Source organism: Marmota marmota, unplaced genomic scaffold (genome assembly GCF_001458135.2).
Source record: "Marmota marmota marmota unplaced genomic scaffold, marMar, whole genome shotgun sequence".
Taxonomy (NCBI): Eukaryota; Metazoa; Chordata; class Mammalia; order Rodentia; family Sciuridae; genus Marmota; species Marmota marmota.
Window position 1 is genome coordinate 125,663 of NW_026000102.1, and position 6,890 is coordinate 132,552.

Sequence of the window (6,890 nt, forward strand, 5' to 3'; positions counted from 1 at the left end):
TGCAGCCAGCAGAAGGCAACTAACAGCCACTGGGCTTCCTGAACCCCAGGACTTCAAGAGCACCAGCTCCACTCCCACCTCAGGGACAGGAAACAAAGGCTCCGAGGCCAATCACCTGCCCAAGCTCCCACAGCTAAGCAGCAGCTTCAAACCACAGCTGGTTTAGAATTATTTGACCAGGGGCAGGAGGGAGGAGAGGGCCACCAGGTGCCTCCTGGCCTCGGCCCCAGTTTTCTCAGGTGACTCGCCCCCTGGGGCCTGTTCCCTAGCTCAGTGCACCCCCCACACCCATGTTCCTGCCCCGCCCCCCTCTGGCTCCAGCCTGTGCCCCACCCCTCCAATCCTGGCGGCCAGAATAAACAGTCTACCCCAGCGTCCCCAGCGTCCTCTCAGACAGCTCCCTGCAAACCCCTCTCCCCGAGGCCGGCCTGGGGTTCTGAAGCTTAATGGAAGAGGAAGCCTCCGCCCTGCCCAGGAGGGGCAGGGAGACTAATTTCATGGAAAACAGCCACCTGTGGGGGGTGGGAGGGGCACCATCTGGGCTGAAAGGATCTATTCTACCTGCATTTTATGTGTCTAGACCCGCAGGCCAGGAGGAAGGCTGGCAGGAGAGGGGCCCGTTGGCAGAGGCTCTGCATAGGAAGGGGAGGTGGTTTACGAGGGTTTTAAACTGTCTCAAGTCTTCCAGACTCACTTTCCTGAATGCCGAGGCGCCCAAGCGTCCCCTCCCCACAGAGATCCCCCCAGCCCCGCCCACGCCCCTCTGTTTGCTTTGGCCGGGCAAGAGGCCCGGGCTGGCCATCTTGGACAGTTTATGTGCCCCAGGCAGCCATGCTGGCAAAGACCCTCCAAGACTAGTTTTAAACCGTATGTGACACTCTTTCCACTAGACCAGAAGTGCTTCCAAATCCAGGCCTCTCGCGCCACAAGGCTGGCCGGCTCTGCTCAGGGAAAAGAAGCCAATTGTGAGAGGAAGCGGGAGTGTCTGGTCGCACTCACGTGTGTCTGCATGTGTGAGTGGAGCACGGCACAGTTGCTGGTGTCACTCACCATCCTTCTGCAACTGGGCACGGCCGCACAAGCCTGTAAGACCAGCAACTCAGGAGGCTGAGGCAGGAGGACCACAAGTTCAAGGCCAGCCCCAGCAACTTAGAAGACCCTGTCTCAAATTTTTAAAAAAAGGGCTGGGGATGTGACTCAGTACTAGAGTGCCCCGGGTTCAGCCCCATTAGCATAAATAAATAAATAAATAAATAAATAAATAAATAAATAAATGTTTTTGCTAGAGACAGAGGAATGGGTGGGGTGGGGTGGGGCTCAGTGGCAGAGCACATGCCCAGCTTGCATAATGCCTCGGGTTCCAACCCCAGCAGCAGCAGCACACACACAAATGTGCACACACACACACAGCTGGAGGAAGGGCAAGGCAGGGGGGCAGAGTGGCTCAGCAGTGGGCACTAGCATTGGCTCCTAGAATTTGGCCCCCAAGACTTCTGTTCCTTGGAAGGACGGTGATCCTTGGGAAGCCCCTGAACTGTACCCCCATCATCACCCTGGCAACCCGGGGCCATCCCCAGCCTGAGCCCCCACAGAGCATCCTTACCACTGTTGCTGCGTCCACCCTGAGCTCCCACTGTGTCCCAACCTGGTGGCCAGGCAGGCTTCTCAAACACAGATGCCATGGTCCACCTGTGTGCTGGACCGCCCCTCCCAAGGCCCCAGGCGCACTGCAGAGGAAACGCAGTCTCCCATTGCTGTGCCCCTCACACCCCAGTGGGCACAGGGGCTCCCAGGGCTCTTGTTGGATGAGATGCAGGGTCGGGTGGATTCGGGAGGTCTGAGCGGGGCCTGGGAGTCTGCACTTCTCACGTGTGTCCAAGTGATGCAGACCACCCTGGCCCAGGGTCCATACTGTGACCACGCAGCCCCCACCCCAGTGCCAACCCCACCCACCCACCCCCTGCCCTGCCCCACTCCACCCCTTTGGCACCCACCTCCCAGTTCTGCTTGCTGTCCCAGCCCCCCAGCATGCCCTGCCTGGGGCTCCCTGTCCCTTCAGGAGGACTCTGTTCACCAGAGGTCCTGGGGGGGGGGGGCACTGCACTCTGCTTTCTGCCCAAAAATTATCTCAGAGGGGCTTCCCAGCCACCCTGCGCCCATCACTCACCTACCCACCCATTGCTGTCCCCTCGCCCCTGTGACTCTCCCCGGCACCCAATAACTCTGTCTTCAAACCCCACTACTGGCCCCGCCCACCCTGCTGCACTTGGGACCCCAAAGCTCCTTACTGAAGGCTTGTTCTCCAGTGCGACCGGGTCCCGAGGTCGGGCTTTGGGACGTGATGGGCTCTCGAGGGCCCCACCCTCACCCCTGGCTGGCCCACGATGGCTTCCGGGCTGAGTGAACTGCTGGACTGCTGGGAGGAGAGAAACTCTAGGAGGGGGGCCGTTGAAGGAAGTGGGTCCTGGGGGCCACCCCACTGCTCTGTCCCCCCTTCCTGTGGTCAAGTAGGGCTCCCCGTGTGGAAAGGGAGGAAGCCAGCCCCGGGGGCAAGGGCTCTGCTGTTCGGCTCACCGCTGTCTGTCGGCACCTAGATCAGAGCCTGGCAAGAGTGTGGGTGACTGAAGACACACCTCGGGGGACATTTCATGTCCCTGCTCCTGATGTCTGGCTTCAGTGACTCCGTTTCTGCCCTGGGGAAAGCTGACCTGGCCTCAGTGCCCCACACAAGGTGAAGCACAATCCCTGGAGGGGGGCAGAGGGTGTCAGCCAGAGCACGGGGCCAGAGCAGGGGCCCAGGGTGACAGATGGTCACGGGTCCACAAAGCCAGCCTGGCCCACCCTCCAGAACCCTCTAGAAGCTCCAACCCTAGGTGAGACTCTGATGACATCCCAGCTGTCGGGGGGCAGCAGGATGGCCAGAGGGTGCCTGGGCCAGCCTCAGCAGGGAGGGGCCTCTCGGGGGCTTTGGGGAGCAGGATTCATGGCCCTGTCCCCCCAGGAGGAAGGTCAGGTGGGGGTAACCCTGAAATGAGGATGTGCCAGCCCCAGCTCTGCAGGGCAGCTGACCGACCACGCCCCTGCCCCTCCAAGCTGGTCCACCATCCTTCCTCGCTGGCATCCGTGGAGCTAGTGAGAGCCACAGGCCAAGGAAGGAGGGGCCCAAGTGGCGGCAGAAGAGGCAGGGAAGCTTCATGCAGGCACCGCATGTGACATGGGGACACAGAGAGGCAGCAGTGGTGGTCATCTTCCCCTCCACCCAGCAACCAGCAACCACCTGCCCAGTCTCCATGAAGATGCCCCACCTGAAGATGCTGGTTCTGGAAGGCTGGGAGGGAGCCCGGGAATCCCTGGGTGATCCTCTCTTGCTGCTGGTCTGAGGCTTATATGCTTTGAAAGTAAATGGAGCACCTCCACCTCTTAGCAGCTGTTGGTCTTGCTGAGGCTGGTTTGAACTTATGATCCTCCTGCCTCAGCCTCCCGAGCTGGTGGGATTCCAGGGATGCACCTCGTGCCCAACAGATGAGTGACTTCTTAAGTTCTCTCAGTCTCTCTCAGTAAGACAAGGCTCGAGACCCACTTTTTAAAATTGTTGGCGTTTGGGGCCCAACTTTCAGCCGCAGTGGTGGTAAAGAATATGCCTTGTAAATGAAGAACACGCAGCCTGTGTATGCTTGGAACTGGGGTAGAATGGTCCAAAAAAGATGGAACCGGCTCCAGTGGTCGGGGAACAGCTACCACCCAGTGGCCCAGGCAGGGCCGGCTTCCTGGGCAGTCTACCTCTAACTCTAAGGCTCGGCGCCTCGCCTCTCAGGGCTCCCTCCGCTCACCAAGGTCGGGAGGCAGCTCAGCCACAGCTCCAGCCTCCCTGTCTGGCCTCACACCTCCCTGGCTGGCAGGACTGAGTCATGGAAAAAGTTAGCACTCCAGGCTGCAGCTCACCTCTCCCACCAAGCCCACAAAGGCCCCTTTCACATTGTCTGGAGGGGAGCGCAGACAGTGTGGGGCCCTCCTCCCAGGCCTGGACGTGAAATTCCAAACTTCACCCTGGAGTGAGATTCTGTACCTCCCGCCCGGAGAAAACTGAGAGAGGAGGGGTAAACACGGGTGGAGGATGAGGGGACTGGCTGGGAAGGATGTGTCCCGTGCAGTTCTCACTGAAACCACAAGGACCTTTAGGCCTGGCCTGCTGACCCTGCACACCTCCAGCCTGGTGCCCCTGTGCCCCGTCTTCCCTGGGATTTGTGGGGTGTTTACAGTCGTTCTTATTAAGGAAATGGCTGTCCGTCAAGGTAATTCTAGCCCCAATGCTCTTCCCTGGCAGCTGATGCTGGGGGAGTCTGAGGCTCACAGGAATGCCAAACCACACTCCACATCCTGAAGGTGACCCTAGCAGAAACAGAGCCACCACCTACCTCTGGCTGTCCCTGGGGTCTGCCATTCTCCCCAGGCTGCTAGGGGAATTAAATGAGAAAATGTGTGCAGGGCCCATGTGCAAGTCCATTTGGGTTCTCCTTCCCCCCATGGCCACCCTCCATCCCAATCACACGCCCAAGAGATATAAGTGGGACCTAGTGGTCACCCAGATGGTCCAGCATCAGACAGCACAAGGTAACTGCTTGGGGTAACCATGCTTGTTGCTGGATGATACCTCCGTGCTTTGGTGTTTTCTGCCACGAAAAGGTGAAGGGGACTAAGATCTTTGCAAGTCCTTTTAGACTCAAGGTGTTAACTTTACGTGGAGGGAATTGCCGCAGTCTGGCTGGGCACAAATGCCGCAGTCTGGCTGGGCACACAATCACGAGCCACCACACAGCTTGTAGATTCAAACAGCAACTCTTTATTCCCGAACTCACACCAGCCGTATACAAACACGTTCTGGGGAAATCCACGTTCTCTGCCCAAAATCCACGTTCTCTCCCAAATTCACCTTCACTGGGCTTCTGTCTCCCAAAATATACTGTCTGAATCCCGTGAGAACTCAAGGGGAACTTAGGCAGCAGGATACGCCCTATTCCCAGCAGGAATAATCTTAAACCTTAAACCTGGAACCTAAACTGGGAACGCCCTAAATCCGATTATGTTAAACCGGGAACACCCTAATCCGCCCTGGTCCTTGAGCAAGGTCAACTACATTCAATGTCACTGCAAAATGTCAGCAACATGGGGTACGCTGGCAAGGAAATTGTCATACCTACTTGGCTAATGGCTCCCAGCAGGGAATAAAAGCACAGTTGGACCGAAGAAGGACTGCGGTCAGCTGAAAGCTTGGGCAGCTTGGATGTGTAGTGTCTGACACTGGCCACTAGGCGGCTCCAAGGATAACAGATGAGCACAGAGTCAGGCACAGTCTGGGGGGTACCCAGCTTTGAGTCCTCTTCAGAGGCCTGGTGGGTCTGTCTCTGCCAGGCTGGAATTTCTGTCCCAGTTTTATAACTTCAAAGATGGAAAAAAGGAGTCCCCAGACTGCATTCCCGCCTTTAGTGGGGTGCTGGGAGTCGAGGAAGACAGTGGGCTGCCCTGGGCCATCCTCTTGGAGGGTGGGGTGGAAGCAGCCCTTGGAGCCTGGGAGCCTGGTCCTCCACCTCCCCCTTCCCTCTTGCCAGAGTGGAGTGGGGTGGGGAGAGGAATGAAGTCTGGATTTGGATCCCTCCCTGCTGCACTTCCTGGCTGGGTAACCTGGAAAATGGGCTGTGGGTGCCACTGCTGTAAGGTCAGTGGGAGGATTACATGTGAGGACACAGGCCCTCGGTGTAAGGCGTTGAGTTCTGACCTTCCACTCCCTTTTGCTCTTCCAGCAGTTCCCATTCACCCCAAAGGAAGGAAGATCTTCACCTGCCAAACTTCTCCCCAGAACCACAGTGCCTTTGCTGGTGAGAAGGTGGTCCCCAGTCCTCTCCTCCCCAAATCAGCATTTCTCAAAGTGACTTTCTCACCCACACAGAGCATCCATCCAAAGAACCTTCTCCCGTGCACCCAGACCTGCTGAATCAGAGCCTCTGGAGCTGAGGCCCAGGCCTCCCAGTCTGAACAAGTCTCAGACTGGAAAAGGCTGCCCCAGATTACAGGGCAGCTCCCTGGCTCACTCTCCCTCCTCAGCCCAGGGACGTCGAGAGGGGGCGGGAGGCAAGTCCCATCAGCACTTTTAACTGGGGCTGCTTTTTCGGGTGACTCACCTCCCAGACTTCCTCCAACAGACAACTCTAAATAGCTCAGTCCCACCCTCCAGCAAGGAGACCTTCTTGCTGGGAAAGGCAGAAGATGGCAAGGTGGGTGCCAGACACCCCAAAGACGACCCAAAGAGAGGAGCTGCTCCTTGAGCAGCCCAAAATTCGGGTTTAAGATGTTTTGTTTACAGTCTTTTGTTATTAAGGAAATTGCTGTCAATCAAGGTAATTCTAGCCCCGATGAGCAATAAATATGCTCCCAGCTAATCTTATGGGGATTTTATTGGCACCTGGGGCGGAGGTTCCTTTACTCTGCCCACCCCCACCCCCCAAAACAAAACCCTGCTTCCCAGTGGGTCCCCCCACCAGCTCAAGCAACGTGTGAGACTTGGATCAGACTTAGAAAGCACACTCTGTAAAGATAGAGGGCGTCTGGGCAAAGATGGGGCGTGGCTTCCTGGTTGTACCTGGAGGCAGGGGATGACCAAGTGACCTGAAATAAACTCTAGGCGACCTGGTTGGATCGAGGCATGCGCGAGCTCCCCGGAGCCTGCCCCGCACGCTGGGGTGGTCACCTGGCCCGGGCCAAGAAGAATGTCTCTGGGAGGAGCCGGCTCGCTGGAGTCGGTTCCAGCGTGTTTGAGTTCCAGCTGCGAGCCCTCAGGGACACCGGCGGCAAGTCCCGGCTTGCAGAGACAGGAGCCGGTCCCAGGAGTGAGCGAG